This window comes from Nerophis ophidion, linkage group LG14, assembly GCF_033978795.1.
Source record: "Nerophis ophidion isolate RoL-2023_Sa linkage group LG14, RoL_Noph_v1.0, whole genome shotgun sequence".
Lineage (NCBI taxonomy): Eukaryota > Metazoa > Chordata > Actinopteri > Syngnathiformes > Syngnathidae > Nerophis > Nerophis ophidion.
The window spans coordinates 10,839,989-10,859,967 of NC_084624.1; the positions used below are offsets into that span (position 1 = coordinate 10,839,989).

The 19,979-nt window shown below is 38.9% G+C and overlaps 1 pseudogene; it reads left to right on the top strand.

Annotated features, from left to right (window-relative positions):
* The window catches only part of LOC133568899 (uncharacterized), a 70,806-nt pseudogene that overhangs the window by 30,991 nt on the left and 19,836 nt on the right, over positions 1–19,979 (top strand).

A 19,979-nucleotide genomic window follows, 5' to 3' on the forward strand; every position in this document is an offset into this window, starting at 1 on the left:
ACCAAGACTGAGCGTGACGTGCATGCTGGACCACATAATGGAAATAAAAACTGTATCAGCACCCCCAAATCTACATTTGTTTTAGATGTTGGCATTTTGTGTGCATTTGCATGGACAGAGATGTTTTATGTGTGGAGGTGAGTGGGCAGGATTCCATTATGTTTGTATGTGAATGGACAAACAACTGTATGCCTTGCGAATGTATGTAAACGGTCAGACATCCATTATGGGTCATGCGTTATATGAATGGACAGACAATTTGTGTGTAGGTGATTGGATGTTAATCTTTGCACTACGTTTGTATAGGAGCGGACAGAGAGATGTTTGCATTATGTTTGCATGCGAATAGACAAATGTACGTTTTCATTATGTTTGTGTCTGAATGGAGAGACTGCTTTCTAAATAATGTGTCAGGCTAGGACTTGGCCTTGGGTTGTTTTCCCGAGGTGCGAAGCGAATGGAGTCTAAACGGCGTGAAGGTAGGTACATAATATATTTACTCATAAACTAAAAACAGGAACAAACAAAAAGCGCTCACAATGGAGGTACAAAACTTGGGCTATGAAACAAAAGACTAGCACAAAGGCTATAAACTATAAACATGAAACAAAACACTTGTGCTACGGCATGAATGACAAAAACTTACGTGGACAAAATGGACAGCATAGCAAGGCATGGAGCAGATAATCGAGGTCGTGAAGGAGGTGATGTTGCCAGACCGACTACCTGGTAACTGTGGCTTAAATAATGAACATGATAAGTGAAAACAGGTGTGAGACAAGACAGGTGAACTGATTGGTTGTCATGGTAACAAAACAGGGAGTGAAAAAAAAAGGAACTTAGAGTCCAAAGGTCAAAAGCACCTGGTATTCCTAGGCAGTCTCCCATCCAAGTACTAACCAGGCCAGACACTGCTTAGTTTTGAGAACAGATGAGAGTGGGGATGCTCAGAGTAGTATGGCCATACAAAACTTATAATCAGACATGACAGATGAAAACTAAATCAGTTGGCATGGTAACAAGACAAACAAGGAAATGCAAAACAGAACTAAATGTCCAAAAAACTAAACATAGCATGACCAAAACAAAACATGAACCATAGGCGTGACATAATGTTTGTTTGGAGATGGACAAACATATGTTTTTCATGTGACAGCTGTTTACCTTAGGGATGTATGGAGATGAACAAAAAAGGTGTTTGTATGTGAATGGACACACACAAATCTGTATGTGTGCGTGGACAAATATACATTATGTATCACCAGTTATGTGCATATATGAATGGACAGACAGTTGTTTGCATTTTGTGTGGAGGTAATTGTAGAGACAGATTTTTCCATTGCTTGTATGTGATTGGAGAGACTGATACTTACATTAATCCTTCTTGGAAATGGACAAACGTTATTTGTATATGACTAGACAAACAGCTGTTTACCTCATACAGGTATGTGAATGGACAAATATATGTTTGTATGTGACGAAACCTAAATCTGTTTAAGTAATGAGTGTTTGTGAATGGACAAAAAGATGTTTGTATGTCACTGAACCTAAAGCTGTTTACCTTAAGGACGTATGTGAATAGACAAAAATGTTTTTTTGTCACTGGACAAACAGCTTTTCACCTTATGAATGAATGTGAATGGGGAAAAATATGTTTGTGCGCAAATGGGCAGTTTGCCAAGGAAAGATATGTGAATGGACAGATATGCATTATGTAGCATGCGTTTTGGATCAAACGTTATGTGCGTCTATGAATGGACGGACGGTTATTTGCATTTTGTGTGGCAGTAATTTGAGAGACAAATTTCTCCATTGTTTGTATTTGAATGGAGAGACAGCAAGGTATATTAGTTTTGCATGTAAATGGACGAAACCTCTTTATTTCACAGGAACGACACCTGCTTTAACCTTATAAATGTATGTGAATGGACACAAATAGGTTTGTATATGACTGGAATCACAGCTATTTATCTAATGGATGTATGTGAATGGACAAAAATATGTTTCTTTGTGCGCGAATGGACCGTTTTCCAAAGAAAGGTATGTGAATGGACAGATATACATTATGTAGCAAGCATTTTGCATGAAACGTTATGTGCGTCTATGAATGGACGGACGGTTGTTTGCTTTTTGTGTGCCAGTATTTGGAGAGACACATTTTTCCATTGTTTGTATGTGAATGGAGAGACAGCAAGGTACATTATTTTTGCATGTAAATGGACAAAACCTCTTTATTTGACAGTAACGGCACCTGCTTTCACCTTATAAATGTATGTGAATGGACAAAAAAAGGTTTGTATATGACTGGAACCACAGCTGTTTATCTTATGGATGTATGTGAATGGACAAATATATGTTTCTTTGTGACTAGACAGACAACTGTTTACCTTATTGATATATGTAAATGGACAAAAAATAAGTTTGCATGTGGCTGGACAGACAACTTATGGATGTAGGTGAATGGACAAATCAATGTTTGTATGTGACTGGAGAGACAGCTGTTTACCTTATGAATGTATGTGAATGTACAAAAATATGTTTGTGACTAGACAGACAACTGTTTACCTTATGGATGTATGTAAATGGACAAAAACAGTTTTTTATGTGGCTGGACAGACAACTGTTTACCTTATGGATGTATGTGAACGGCCAAAATATGTTTGTATGTGACTGGACAGACAACTGTTTACCTTGTAGATGTGTGTAGTGCAGTAGTAGTATGTAAATGGACAAAAATATTTGTATATGTGACTGGAAGGACAACTGTTTACCTTATGGATATATATGAAAGAACAAAAAGAAGTGTGTATGTGACTGGACAGACAATTGTTTACCTTATGTATGTATGTAAATGGCCTAAAATATGTACGTATGTGACTGGACAGACACCTGAATACCTTGTGTGTACTCAATGATATCAACAACTGTAGAAATGACTTGATCGATGTAAACAATGTGCACTAAATGATATCAATAGCTGTAGAAATGACTAGACCGATGTAAACTGTGTGTACTAAATGATATCAATAGCTGTAGAAATGACTAGACCGATGTAAACTGTGTGTACTAAACGATATCAACAACTGTAGAAATGACTACTTGATGTAAACAGTGTGTACTAATTGATAACAAGTATAGAAATGACGAGACTGATGTAAACAGTAAATGATATCAACAACTATAGATATGACTAGACTGATGTAAACAGTGCATACTAAACGATATCAACAACTATAGAAATGACTAGACTGATGTAAACAGCGTGTACTAAATGATATCAACAACTGTAGAAATGACTAGAATGATCCAAACAGTGTGTACTAAATGATATCAACAACTGTAGAAATGACTACAATGATGCAAACAGTGTGTACTAAATGATATCAACAACTGTAGAAATGACTAGACTGATGCAAACATTGTGTTACTAAACGATATCAACAACTGTAGAAATGACTAGACTGATGTAAACAGTGTGTACTAAATGATATCAACAACTGTAGAAATGACTAGACTGATGTCAACAGTAAGTACTAAATGATATCAACAACTGTAGAAATGACTACTTGATGTAAACAGTGTGTACTAATTGATAACAACTATAGAAATGACGAGACTGATGTAAACAGTAAATGATATCAACAACTATAGATATGACTAGACTGATGTAAACAGTGCATACTAAACGATATCAACAACTATAGAAATGACTAGACTGATGTAAACAGCGTGTACTAAATGATATCAACAACTGTAGAAATGACTAGAATGATCCAAACAGTGTGTACTAAATGATATCAACAACTGTAGAAATGACTACAATGATGCAAACAGTGTGTACTAAATGATATCAACAACTGTAGAAATGACTAGACTGATGCAAACAGTGTGTTACTAAACGATATCAACAACTGTAGAAATGACTAGACTGATGTAAACAGTGTGTACTAAATGATATCAACAACTGTAGAAATGACTAGACTGATGTCAACAGTAAGTACTAAATGATATCAACAACTGTAGAAATGACTACTTGATGTAAACAGTGTGTACTAATTGATAACAACTATAGAAATGACGAGACTGATGTAAACAGTAAATGATATCAAAAACTATCGAAATTACTAGTCTGATGTAAACAGCGCGTACTAAATGATATCAACAACTATAGAAATGACTAGACTGATGTAAACAGTGTGTACTAAATGATATCAACAACTGTAGAAATGACTAGACTGATGTAAACAGTGTGTACTAAATGATACCAACAACTGTAGAAATGACTTGACCAATGTAAACAGTGTGCATTAAATGATATCAACAACTGTAGAAATGACTAGACTGATGTAAACAGTGTGTACTAAATGATATCAACAACTGTAGAAATGACTAGACTCATGTAAACAGTGTGTACTAAACGATACCAACCACTGTAGAAATGACTAGACTGATGTAAACAGTGTGTACTAAATGATATCAACAACTGTAGAAATGACTAGACTGATGTAAACAGTGTGAACTAAACGATACCAACCACTGTAGAAATGACTACTTGATGTAAACAGTGTGTACTAATTGATAACAACTATAGAAATGACGAGACTAATGTAAATAGTAAATGATATCAAAAACTATAGAAATGACTAGACTGATGTAAACAGCGTGTACTAAATGATATCAACAACTGTAGAAATCACTAGACTGATGTAAACAGTGTGTACTAAATGATATCAACAACTGTAGAAATGACTACTTGATGTAAACTGTGTGTACTAAACGATATCAACAACTGTAGAAATGACTAGACTGATTGAAACAGTGTGTACTAAACGATACCAACCACTGTAGAAATGACTACTTGATGTAAACAGTGTGTACTAATTGATAACAACTATAGAAATGACGAGACTGATGTAAACAGTAAATGATATCAACAACTATAGAAATGACTAGACTGATGTAAACAGTGCGTACTAAACGATATCAACAACTATAGAAATGACTAGACTGATGTAAACAGTGCGTACTAAACGATATCAACAACTATAGAAATGACTAGACTGATGTAAACAGTGCGTACTAAACGATATCAACAACTATAGAAATGACTAGACTGATGTAAACAGCGTGTACTAAATGATATCAACAACTGTAGAAATGATTAGAATGATGCAAACAGTGTGTACTAAATGATATCAACCACTGTAGAAATGACTAGACTGATGTAAACAGTGTGTACTAAATGATATCAACAACTGTAGAAATGACTAGACTGATGTAAACAGTGTGTACTAAATGATATCAACAACTGTAGAAATTACTAGACTGATGTAAACAGTGTGTACTAAATGATATCAACAACTGTAGAAATGACTACTTGATGTAAACAGTGTGTACTAATTGATAACAACTATAGAAATGACGAGACTGATGTAAACAGTAAATGATATCAACAACTATAGATATGACTAGACTGATGTAAACAGTGCATACTAAACGATATCAACAACTATAGAAATGACTAGACTGATGTAAACAGCGTGTACTAAATGATATCAACAACTGTAGAAATGACTAGAATGATCCAAACAGTGTGTACTAAATGATATCAACAACTGTAGAAATGACTACAATGATGCAAACAGTGTGTACTAAATGATATCAACAACTGTAGAAATGACTAGACTGATGCAAACAGTGTGTTACTAAACGATATCAACAACTGTAGAAATGACTAGACTGATGTAAACAGTGTGTACTAAATGATATCAACAACTGTAGAAATGATTAGACTGATGTCAACAGTAAGTACTAAATGATATCAACAACTGTAGAAATGACTACTTGATGTAAACAGTGTGTACTAATTGATAACAACTATAGAAATGACGAGACTGATGTAAACAGTAAATGATATCAAAAACTATCGAAATTACTAGTCTGATGTAAACAGCGCGTACTAAATGATATCAACAACTATAGAAATGACTAGACTGATGTAAACAGTGTGTACTAAATGATATCAACAACTGTAGAAATGACTAGACTGATGTAAACAGTGTGTACTAAATGATACCAACAACTGTAGAAATGACTTGACCAATGTAAACAGTGTGCACTAAATGATATCAACAACTGTAGAAATGACTAGACTGATGTAAACAGTGTGTACTAAATGATATCAACAACTGTAGAAATGACTAGACTCATGTAAACAGTGTGTACTAAACGATACCAACCACTGTAGAAATGACTAGACTGATGTAAACAGTGTGTACTAAATGATATCAACAACTGTAGAAATGACTAGACTGATGTAAACAGTGTGAACTAAACAATACCAACCACTGTAGAAATGACTACTTGATGTAAACAGTGTGTACTAATTGATAACAACTATAGAAATGACGAGACTAATGTAAATAGTAAATGATATCAAAAACTATAGAAATGACTAGACTGATGTAAACAGCGTGTACTAAATGATATCAACAACTGTAGAAATCACTAGACTGATGTAAACAGTGTGTACTAAATGATATCAACAACTGTAGAAATGACTACTTGATGTAAACTGTGTGTACTAAACGATATCAACAACTGTAGAAATGACTAGACTGATTGAAACAGTGTGTACTAAACGATACCAACAACTGTAGAAATGACTAGAATGATCCAAACAGTGTGTACTAAATGATATCAACAACTGTAGAAATGACTACAATGATGCAAACAGTGTGTACTAAATGATATCAACAACTGTAGAAATGACTAGACTGATGCAAACAGTGTGTTACTAAACGATATCAACAACTGTAGAAATGACTAGACTGATGTAAACAGTGTGTACTAAATGATATCAACAACTGTAGAAATGACTAGACTGATGTCAACAGTAAGTACTAAATGATATCAACAACTGTAGAAATGACTACTTGATGTAAACAGTGTGTACTAATTGATAACAACTATAGAAATGACGAGACTGATGTAAACAGTAAATGATATCAAAAACTATCGAAATTACTAGTCTGATGTAAACAGCGCGTACTAAATGATATCAACAACTATAGAAATGACTAGACTGATGTAAACAGTGTGTACTAAATGATATCAACAACTGTAGAAATGACTAGACTGATGTAAACAGTGTGTACTAAATGATACCAACAACTGTAGAAATGACTTGACCAATGTAAACAGTGTGCACTAAATGATATCAACAACTGTAGAAATGACTAGACTGATGTAAACAGTGTGTACTAAATGATATCAACAACTGTAGAAATGACTAGACTCATGTAAACAGTGTGTACTAAACGATACCAACCACTGTAGAAATGACTAGACTGATGTAAACAGTGTGTACTAAATGATATCAACAACTGTAGAAATGACTAGACTGATGTAAACAGTGTGAACTAAACGATACCAACCACTGTAGAAATGACTACTTGATGTAAACAGTGTGTACTAATTGATAACAACTATAGAAATGACGAGACTAATGTAAATAGTAAATGATATCAAAAACTATAGAAATGACTAGACTGATGTAAACAGCGTGTACTAAATGATATCAACAACTGTAGAAATCACTAGACTGATGTAAACAGTGTGTACTAAATGATATCAACAACTGTAGAAATGACTACTTGATGTAAACTGTGTGTACTAAACGATATCAACAACTGTAGAAATGACTAGACTGATTGAAACAGTGTGTACTAAACGATACCAACCACTGTAGAAATGACTACTTGATGTAAACAGTGTGTACTAATTGATAACAACTATAGAAATGACGAGACTGATGTAAACAGTAAATGATATCAACAACTATAGAAATGACTAGACTGATGTAAACAGTGCGTACTAAACGATATCAACAACTATAGAAATGACTAGACTGATGTAAACAGTGCGTACTAAACGATATCAACAACTATAGAAATGACTAGACTGATGTAAACAGTGCGTACTAAACGATATCAACAACTATAGAAATGACTAGACTGATGTAAACAGCGTGTACTAAATGATATCAACAACTGTAGAAATGATTAGAATGATGCAAACAGTGTGTACTAAATGATATCAACCACTGTAGAAATGACTAGACTGATGTAAACAGTGTGTACTAAATGATATCAACAACTGTAGAAATGACTAGACTGATGTAAACAGTGTGTACTAAATGATATCAACAACTGTAGAAATGACTAGACTGATGTAAACAGTGTGTACTAAACGATACCAACCACTGTAGAAATGACTAGACTGATATAAACATTGTGTACTAAATGATATCAACAACTGTAGAAATGACTAAACTGATGTCAACAGTAAGTACTAAATGATAACAACTGTAGAAATGACTAGACTGACTTAAACATTGTGTACTAAATGATATCAACAACTGTATAAATGACTAGACTGATGTAAACATTGTGTACTAAATGATATCAACAACTGTAGAAATGACTAGAATGACATAAACACTGAACGATATCAACAATACAACCTTAAATGATAAGCATATCTATTTCTGCCCTTCCTCCAGGTAACACTGCACTAGTGAACCATGCATGAACCTCACCATTACTACAGCCGCCCTCTGTACGGCCCGCCCTCCAGCAGTACCACCCACAGCTTCTATCCTCCAGGAAACGTCCTATCCCCCCAGAGCCAATATGTCCGCTACGCCTCCAAGCCGCCAGCAGAGTCCCACTACACGGAGGACAGGCCTCAGCACTTCCACCGATGGTTTTCGCCTCCTGGTTTTGTCAAAACCTTCCAGGGAGCTACGGTGCTCATGAGTTTCCTCATCTTCGCCCTCGTGGCGTCAACGTTGGTGTGGGACGTGAGCGGGCTGGGGTACGGCGTCCCGGGGACAGTTCCAGGGGCGGGGCAGGGCTACTACGGCGGTAGCTACGGATACGGCAGCTCCTACATGACCCCGCAGTCTGCCAAGGCTGCCATGATCTCCATGGCGGCAATCAACTTCCTGTTTTCGCTGGGGTTCCTGGTGGGGAGCTTCTCGAGGTCGCGAACCACGAGGGGCTGCACCTTTTACCTCGCTGTGTTCATCTGTGATGTCATTTCAGCGTTCCTGCAGGTGAGTCCGGCTCAAATGGCTTATTTTGCCATTTAGTAGCAGTAGAGTGGAAAAACAAGTTGCTTCTATATTTAAGCTATTATCATAAATATGCAGTATGATTTAAAGGCCTGCTGAAATGAGATTTTCTTATTTAAACGGGGATAGCAGGTCCATTCTATGTGTCATACTTGATCATTTCGCGATAATATTGCCATATTTTTGCTGAAAGGATTTAGTAGAGAACAACGACGATAAAGTTCGCAACTTTTGGTCGCTAATAAAAAAGCCTTGCCTGTAGCGGAAGTAGCAGACGATGTGTGCGTGACGTCACGGGTTGTGGAGCTCCTCACATCCTCACATTGTCTACAATCATGGCCACCAGCAGCGAGAGCGATTCGGACCGAGAAAGCGACGATTTCCCCATTAATTTGAGCGAGGATGAAAGATTCGTGGATGAGAAAAGTGAGAGTGAAGGACTAGAAAGAAAAAAAAAATTATGACAAAAAAGACGAGGGCAATGGGAGGGATTCAGATGTTATTAGACACATTTACTAGGATAATTCTGTAAAATCCCTTATCTGCTTATTGTGGTACTAGTGTTTTAGTGAGATTATATGGTCATACCTGAAAGTCGGAGGGGTGTGGCCACGGGTGTGGTGACCGCCAGTGTCTCAGAGGGAAGCCACGTTTCTGGAGGAGGCGGGCTTTGATTTTTTTTCCCCCTCTTCCCCGGTGGAAGCATCCCACGTTCGGGGGCGGCCGGCCGGAGGAGGCAAGAGAGTCCGCAGCTGCCTCTTTGACAGGTGCACGAGAAACGACGCAAGCTCTCCGCTCATCTCTACGGTAAGAGCCGACCTATTACCACAATTTTCCCACCGAAACCTGCCGGTTGACATGTGGTAGGGAACCATGTTCGCTTGACCGCTCTGTTCCATAGTAAAGCTTCACCGGGAATGGAAACAATGAAACACCGGCTGTGTTAGTGTTGCTAAAGGCAGCCGCAATACACCGCTTCCCACCTACATCTTTCTTCTTTGACGTCTCTATTATTAATTGAACAAATTGCAAAAGATTCAGCAACACAGATGTCCATAATACTGTGGACTTATGCGATTAAAGCGGACGACTTATAGCTGGGATCAGGGCTGGAACAAAATGTCCGCTACAATCCGTGACGTCACACGCACGTGTCATCATACCGCAACGTTTTCAACAGGATACTTTGCGCGAATCTTAAAATTGTAATTTAGAAAACTAAAAAGTCCATATTGGCATGTGTTGCAATGTTAATATTTCATCATTGATATATAAACTATCAGACTGCGTGGTCGGTAGTAGTGGGTTTCAGTAGGCCTTTAAAGTTTGCCAATAAATAGATATGATCAAAATAGTATCAATCTCGCGGAGATTCCCAGGCCATTTTTAAGAGATAATGAGTCATGTGATCCGTGACGTAGAGGAGGAACCACAGATCCCTTCCCCATCAACAACAATGCCAACCAAGCACTTTGTGAGAACCAACGATTACTTATTATCCACAACCTTATTTGTTTTTTGAGCCCGAACACAAAGAGGATGAGCAAGGAGTTTTAGAAGCCAAATGATGGACGTAGCTTCATTGTGACTATAGCATTAGAAATTTACTTTTTGATACTTTTCTACTGTGACTAAGTGTGCAGCTCCATGCGTTCTCCTCATGAGTTAAATTGAACTCTGTCTCTGCATGATTCCTTTCTTGTCTGTTTAATAGATGTCATCAGTATTTGAACCTGGCATTTCCGTTGTTTGAACCCAGGGCATCATCGACATCATCTTTGTCATCGGGGTGAACCCCATGTCCCAGAGTTCCCAGAGCGTGCTGTACAACCCAATGCTGATGATGTGCCAGAACATTCCAGACAGGCCTAGCCTCAGTGGCAGCGTGGGAGCTGGATTCCCGGGAGGGTTCCCCATGTACAGCCAATACTTGTACCACTACTGCTTCATGGACCCCGAGGAGGTTGGTAGGATAACTTCTATTCTCACCTGCAGTTACGCAAAGTGGTTCAGGCTTTAAAGGGGAACTGCACTTTTTGGGGGGAATTTTGCCTATTATTCACAATCCCACCATGCTTTTTCGTTTTTACGCATTCTAAGTCGTAAAATACGGTCTATACGAGGTGGCTAACGATGCAACTAATGAAAATGTACAGAGACATCCTGGATGAAAACCTTCCCGTCCAACCTGATAGAGCTTGAGAGGTGCTGCAAAAAGGAAAGAGAGAAAGTGCCCAAAGATAGGCGTGCCAAGCTTGTGGCGTCGTATTCAAAAAGACTTGAGGCTGGAATTGCTGCCAAAGGAGCATCAGCAAAGTATAGTCCATATGTACACGTCATTTTTAAATTTTTTTAGTTTCCTGCACCCCCCGCGTCCCCAAAAAGGGACAAGCGGTAGAAAATGGATGGCTGGATGGAATACATTTGTTACATGTATGGTGTTTGTTGCATGGTTAATGAACTGGTCGTTTCCCTAAGATGCAGACGGAACTCCGGAGGCATCATGCAGGTAAGAAAATTATTTATTACCCATAAATCAGGCAGAATACAAAAATACAGGAAAGAGTGCCGATAGCACAGGAAGCTAAGGAAAAAGCTAGCGGGAAAGTTTCGCAAAGGAACAGGAATCAAAAGGTATACCATCGTAGAACAGCCAGACCGAGTGTGGCGAGAGGCAGGAATAAATAGCTCTCTGATTAGTGACCTGGAGCAAGTGAGCCTTACGACCACTAACCAGAGGCAGGTGAAGATAATCAGCACCCATGGCAAACCAGGAACACAAATCCAGTGGTGCTGAAACAGAACTAAGGGGGTCTTAAATTAAAACAAAACGGATCATCACAAAACGTGCACCTATTCACTTTGTCATTATGGGGTATTGTGTGTAGAATTTTGAGGACACAAGGGTATTTATCCCACTTTGGATTTAAGGCTGTAACAGAACAAAATGTGGGAAAAGTGAATACTTTGCAGCTACATGGATGCAATGCAACAAACACAAACAATGTAGTAGGGGGACGGCGTGGCGCGGTTGGGAGAGTGGCCATGCCAGCAACCTGAGGGTTCCTGGTTCGATCCCCACCTTCTACCAACCTCGTCACGTCCGTTGTTTCCTTGAGCAAGACACTCAAATAGTGGAAATAGTGTCAAAGCACTTTGAGTACATAGAATGGGATAGGAGGATACTGTAGGTCTTTATTGGCATTATTGGCTTTATTCTAACAAATAATCTTAGGGTGTGGCGGACTGGTACTTTTGAGAGGCGGTATGGTACCGAATATGATTCATTAGTATCGCTTTACTATACTAATACCTGTATAGCGTACAACTTTACTAGTTACTTTGGTAATCTACATCACAGCAGGTCAGACGAGGCACCAAGCAGTGTGGGTGGGGAGCGTTTCCACAGAGTGTTTCCAGAGCCTGAAATGTGGGTGTCAGGGACAGACGTGGAAGGAGATTTTTACTAGAAAGTTCTAAAGCTTAGTGATATATCACATATATCAGATTGTAGGTGTTTTTTGTTTTTTTATTCTTCACCTTCATATTCCGCTGCGTTTGTTGCTATTTTGTTGCGTTTGGCTTGATTGTAAAATATGTGGATTGAGAGCAGGTGTGACGTTCATATGTTCTCAATATTCAGGGTTTTATCCTTTATAGACAAAATACAATTCCATTCCATTTTTACGGCGTTCTGTCACAACATTTTTAGCATTCGATTAGACTTTATTGTGAGGTTCTGTATTAGTCTTTCTAAAAATAGATATACCGGCCCCCAGACACATTTTTTTCTTTAAATTTGGCCCCCCGAGGCCTGGTCCAGGGTGTACCTCACCTTCCGCCAGAATGCATCTGAGATAGGCTCCAGCCACCCCCGCCACCCCAAAAAGGGACAATCGGTAGAAAATGGATGGGTGGATGTAAAAATATGTGGATTGAGAGCAGGTGTGACGTTTTTTAAGGCGTCTGTCATAACATTTTTAGCATTCAATCAGACTTTATTGTGAGGTTTTGTATTAGTTTTCCTAAAAATAGATACACCAGCCCCCAGACACATTTTTTTCTTTAAATTTGGCCCCCCGAGTCAATATAATTGCCCAGGCCTTGTCCAGGGTGTACCTCGCCTTCCGCCCGAATGCATCTGAGATAGGCTCCAGCCACCCCAAAAGGGACAATCGGTATAAAATGGAGGATGGATGTAAAAATATGTGGATTGCGAGCGGGTGTGACGTTCATATGTTCTCAATATTCAGGGTTTTATCCTTCATAGAAAAAATACAATTCCATTCCGTTATTTTTAAGGCGTCTGTCATAACATTTTTAGCATTCAATGAGACTTTATTGTGAGGTTTTGTATTAGTTTTCCTAAAAATAGATATACCGGCCCATAGACACATTTTTTTCTTTAAATTTGGCCCCCCGAGTCAAAATAATTGCCCAGGCCTGGTCCAGGGTGTACCTCGCTTTCCGCCCGAATGCATCTGAGATAGGCTCCAGCCACCCCAAAAGGGACAATCGGTATAAAATGGAGGATGGATGTAAAAATATGTGGATTGCGAGCGGGTGTGACGTTCATATGTTCTCAATATTCAGGGTTTTATCCTTCGTAGAAAAAATACAATTCCATTCCGTTTTTTTATGCGTCTGTCATAACATTTTTAGCATTCAATCAGACTTTATTGTGAGGTTTTGTATTAGTTTTCCTAAAAATAGATATACCGGCCCCCAGACACAATTTTGTCTCTAAATTTGGCCCCCTGAGTCGAAATAATTGCCCAGGCCTGTCCTAAAGCTTAGTGATATATCACAAATATCAGATTGTAGATGTTTTTTTTTTTTTTACCCTTCACCTTCATATTTCGCTGCGTTTGTTGCTATTTTGTTGCGTTTGGATTGATTGTAAAATATGTGGATTGAGAGCGGGTGTGATGTTCATATGTTCTCAATATTCAGGGTTTTATCCTTTATAGACAAAATACAATTCCATTCCATTTTTACGGCGGTCTGTCACAACATTTTTAGCATTCAATCAGACTTTATTGTGAGGTTTTGTATTAGTTTTCCTAAAAATAGATATACCAGCCCCCAGACACATTTTTGTCTCTAAATTTGGCCCCTGAGTCAAAATAATTGCCCAGGCCTGGTCCAGGGTGTACCTCGCCTTCCGCCTGAATGCAGCTGAGATAGGCTCCAGCAAACCCCCGCCACCCCAAAAGGGACAATCGGTAAAAAATGGATGGATGGATGTAAAAATATGTGGATTGCGAGCGGGTGTGACGTTCATATGTTCTCAATATTCAGGGTTTCATCCTTCATAGAAAAAATACAACTCCATTACATTTTTTAAGGTGGTCTGTCATAACAATTTTAGCATTCAATCAGACTTTATTGTGAGGTTTTGTAGTAGTTTTCCTAAAAATAGATATACCGGCCCCCAGACACATTTTTGTCTCTAAATTTGGCCCCCCGAGTCAAAATAATTGCCCAGGCCTGCTCTAAAGCTTAGTGATATATCACAAATATCAGATTGTAGATGTTTTGGGTTTTTTTACCATTCACATTCATATTTCGCTGTGTGTGTTGCATTTTTGGTCTGGGTCTCATTCAGCAAAAAAGCTTGAAATTTCATTCAGTTTTTTTAAGGTGATCCTTCATAAAGCATTCAATCAGACATTATTGTGAAGTTTTGTATTACTGTTCTTAAAAATAAGATATACCGGACCCCCAGGCACATTTTTTTCTCTAAATTTGGCCCCCGAGTCAAAATAAATGCCCAGGCCTGCCCTATAGGGTAAAAAATGTGTTACATTTATTACATGTGGTGTATGCATGCACGTGTTAATTACCAAGGACCCAATTCTAAATGCATTAAATACCCTTTTTTTTTGTGTCAGGCGGTGGCATTGGCCCTAGGTCTGATGGTGGTGCTAGCCTTAGCCTTTGCTGCTTACTACGCCTACAAGACACGCAGCAAAATCTGGCGGCATGGGGAAGGAACATCTACTGGGACGAGCCACGAGTCGGGCAGTCGGAAGGGCAGAACGTACAAGACTGGGTGAGAAAGGGCTGTTTTTTTTTTCATTCATTCACTTTCCCCCGCCTACCCCATGTTCGAAGCCAAAGAAAGAAAAGGTTGATGTCATCAGTCATTATCCCAGTGGACTTTTCCAAGGAAATGGCCTTACGCACGTTTCATACAAAGCGTTGTTGACCCAGTATAAGTTTTATCTCTGGCACTCCCAAGTTTCACCCTGACTGATCATTAACTAGCGATAGCTGCAACGACAGCACACTTTGTCTGAAACGGCCGTTAAGTCGTCTCTTGATTGAACTCAGGAGTTTCGTATTTTAAATTATTCACACTAGGGTACTGGTACCAAAATGTATTTGATACTTTTCGATACTTTTCTAAATAAAGGGCACCACAAAACATTTTTGGCTTTATTTGAACAAAAAATCTTATGGTAAAATAAACATATGTTTCTTATTGCAATTGAAGAACAATTTAATCCTTTAATAAAACAGTGAACATACTAGAAAATGTGTCTTTTAGTAGTAAGTAAACAAACAAAGGATCCTATATACATGGAGTCGATTGTCGATCAAGGCATTCTTGGTCAACATTGAAAAACTTATTCGGGTGTTACCATTTAGTGGTCAATTGTACGGAATATGTACTGAACTGTGCAATCTACGAATAAAAGTATCAATCAATCAATCAAAAAAAAGCCATACAGGTCACACTGAGGGTGGCCATATAAACAACTTTAACACTGTTACAAATATGCGCCACACTGTGAACCCACACCAAACAAGAATGACTAACACATTTCGGGAGAACATCCCCACCGTAATACAACATAAACACAACAGAATCCCTTGCAACCCCAACTCTTCCGGGACGCTACAATATACACCCCACCCCTACCTCAACCACCAATACGTCACATCAAATATTCCACATTGAAAAATAATTTTGGTGGAAGATTTTACATATTTTGTGTTTGCCATAAAAAAAACAACATAGTTTTGTTTGACACAAAAGGGCGGAAAACAAACCAAAAAACAACATAAATAAACTAAAACATTTTGAAATGAGGGATAGACCTGAAGTTGATGTAGACGCCAGAGATTTAAGCGTTAAATATAAAATGTATGTATGCCCTGGCACACCATTATCATCATTTCATGACCCAAGCAAAACACTTTTTACACTTTTATACTGAAATAAATACACCTACAACTTTTTAAAGGGGAACATTATCACCAGACCTATTTAAGCGTCAATATATACCTTGATGGTGCAGTAAAAAGACAATTTTTTTTTTAACCGATTTCCGAACTCCAAATGGGTGAATTTTGGCGAATTAAACGCCTTTCTGTTTATCGCTCTTTTTGCGATGACGTCAGAACATGACGTCTCCGAGGTAACACACCCGCCATTTTCACTTTCAACACATTACAAACACCGGGTCTCAGCTCTGTTATTTTCCGTTTTTTTGACTATTTTTTGGAACCTTGGAGACATCATGCCTCGTCGGTGTGTTGTCGGAGGTTGTAACAACACTAACAGGGAGGGATTCAAGTTGCACCACTGGCCCGAAGATGCCAAAGTGTCTGCCGCCAGACCCCCATTGAATGTGCTCGAGTGTCTCCACATTTTACCGGCGATGACAGACATGGCACAGAGATGTATGGATAACCTGCGGATGCATTTGCAACAATAAATTCAACGAAATCACAAAGGTGAGTTTTGTTGATGTTGACTTATGTGCTAATCAGACATATTTGGTTGCGGCGTGACTGCCAGTTAATCGTTGCTAACATGCTACGCTAATCGACGCTAACATGCTATTTACCGGCGGTGCTAAAGCAGACATGGCACAGAGATGTATGGATAACCTGCAGATGCATTTGCAACTATAAAGTCAACAAATTCACAAAGGTGAGTTTTGTTGATGTTGACTGCCAGCTAATCGATGCTAACATGCTATGCTAATCGATGCTAACATGCTGTTTACCGGCGGTGCTAAAGCAGACATGGCACAGAGATGTATGGATAACCTGTAGATGCATTTGCAACTATATTACGTTTACTTCCACCCACATTTAATGCGAAAAAAACATTTACCAATCGAAGGATTTAAGCTGCTCCAGTGTCACAAGATGCGAAAGTCCTGATCGTTTGGTCCGCACATTTTACCGGCGATGCTAACGCAGCTATTCGGCCATGCTATGGCTATGAATAGCGTCAATAGCTATTCGCTCAATAGCTTCAGTTTCTTCTTCAATACTTTCATACTCCAACCATCCGTTTCAATACATGCGTAATCTGTTAAATCGCTTAAGTCGCTGAAATCCGAGTCTGAATCCGATCTAATGTCGCTATATCTTGCTGTGCTATTCGCCGTTGTTTGTTTACATTGGCAGCACTGTGTGACGTCACAGGGAAATGGATAGTCGCATCGCAAATAGCGAAAATCAAGCACTTTAAAGCTTTTTTTAGGGATATTCGGGGACCGGTAAAATTTTTAAAAAATTTCAAAAAATACAACAAGCCTCTGGGAACTGATTTTTATTGTTTTTAACCCTTTTGAAATTGTGATAATGTTCCCCTTTAAATAAAAACATGGAAAAAAACTACAAGCAGCGGTAAAGTTTAGATCCCTGAAGGAAAGAAGACAGTGAATGAATGTTTATAAATGAATACGTTTACATATGCATACAAATTCGTTTTCTTTTTTTTAATGATTTCTTTTAATGAATGAAGTAACGTCCATGACAACCTTTTTCCAAAACACAGTATATAATGTGAGATATAACAGGACAATGCATTTGTTTTCAAAACACTTACAAAAAAGTGGCACCCCAAAAATTTACTGTGGCACCCCATTTTTATGACTTGATGGAGTCCCCGGGACCCCATTTTGAAAATTCCTAGCGCCAACACTACAGTCAACAGAGGGGAAAAAAATGCTTTACTTAAATAAATATATTATTTATAAAGCAATTTTGAGTATCATTGACACATTTTCACCTAGTCCCGGCCTTGGCACGCATATATGTGTCCTCTTTTTGGGATTCCACAATATGGTCACCCTAATACCAGTACCAATACACGGTACAACCCTACAGTGCACTATAATTTAAAATTTATTAGAAAATGGATAAAAAGGTTTCACACACTTTTCACATCTCAGTATGCTCATCATTATTAGCACACCTGCAGCTATCTATCACAAGTTGAAATCTGACATTGCTGTGACATTTAGCCGTTATTCATGCTTCTATCCCCTCTGAGCAGGGGGCCCTTACGTGGCGTTCAGCAGAATAGCACAAGTGCACGGTCTCCAGCGTGCCTCATTACGAGGGAGAGAAGCGATACAATTAGTTTAACCACAGAAACGCTGGCCTACATTGTCCTTGTGATTATGAGGCGGCTCCATCTGAATGCGGGCCCCGTTCTGGGCCAGTCACGTACCGCGGTGAGGATGCTTCGCCTTGCAGGGAGGCATATTTAATGTATGGTCCATGTATAATGTATGGAAAGGGGTCGAGTTTCCGCCGCGCTGCTGCGTGAATCCCGCCCTCCCTCTGAGTGGTGGCGGTAAATGATTCAGTCTGGGCGGCATGGCGCTGCTGCCTAAAAGTTATCTCCTTGAAGAGAAGTGTAATATTTGACGGAGGCATAAAGCAAGATGTCAGAATGGCTGAAAACTGTGATATCAGGTTTATACAAACCCCGTTTCCATATGAGTTGGGTAATTGTGTTAGATGTAAATATAAACGGAATACAATGATTTGTAAATCCTTTTCAATCCATATTCAGTTGAATGCACGACAAAGACAAGATATTTGATGTTCAAACTCATAAACTTAATTTTTTTTGCAAATAATAATTAACTTAGAATTTCATGGCTGCAACATGTGCCAAAGTAGTTGGGAAAGGGCATGTTCACCACTGTGTTACATCACTTTTTCTTTTAACAACACTCAATAAATGTTGGGGAACTGAGGAAACTAATTGTTGAAGCTTTGAAAGCGGAATTCTTTCCCATTCTTGTGTTTTATGTAGAGCTTCAGTCGTTCAACAGTCCGGGGTCTCCGCTGTCTTTTTTTTACGCTTCATAATGTGCCACACATTTTCGATGGGAAACAGGTCTGGACCGCAGGCGAGCCAGGAAAGTACCCGCACTCTTTTTTTTACGAAGCCACGCTGTTGTAACACCTGCTGAATGTGGCTTGGCATTCTCTTTCTGAAATAAGCAGGGGCGTCCATGAAAAAGACGGCGCTTGGATGTCAGCATATGTTGTTCCAAAACCTGTATGCACCTTTCAGCATTAATGGTGCCTTCACAGATGTGTAAGTGACCCATGCCTTGGGCACTAATGCACCCCCATACCATCACAGACGCTGGCTTTTGAACTTTGCTTCGATAACAGTCTGGATGGTTTCTTTCCCCTTTGGTCCGGATGACACGATGTCCAATATTTCTAAAAACAATTTGAAATGTGGACTCGTCAGACCACAAAGTTTTCCACTTTGCATCAGTCCATCTTAGATGATCTCGGGCCCAGAGAAGCCGGCGGCGTTTCTGGATGTTGTTGATAAATAGCTTTCGCTTTGCATAGTACAGCTTTAACTTGCACTTACAGATGTAGTGACCAACTGTATTTAGTGACAGTGGTTTTCTGAAGTGTTCCTGAGCCCATGTGGTGATATCCTTTAGAGATTGATGGCGGTTTTTGATACAGTGCCGTCTGAGGGATCGAAGGTCACAGTCATTCAATGTTGGTTTCCGGCCATGCCGCTTACGTGGAGTGATTTCTCCAGATTCTCTTA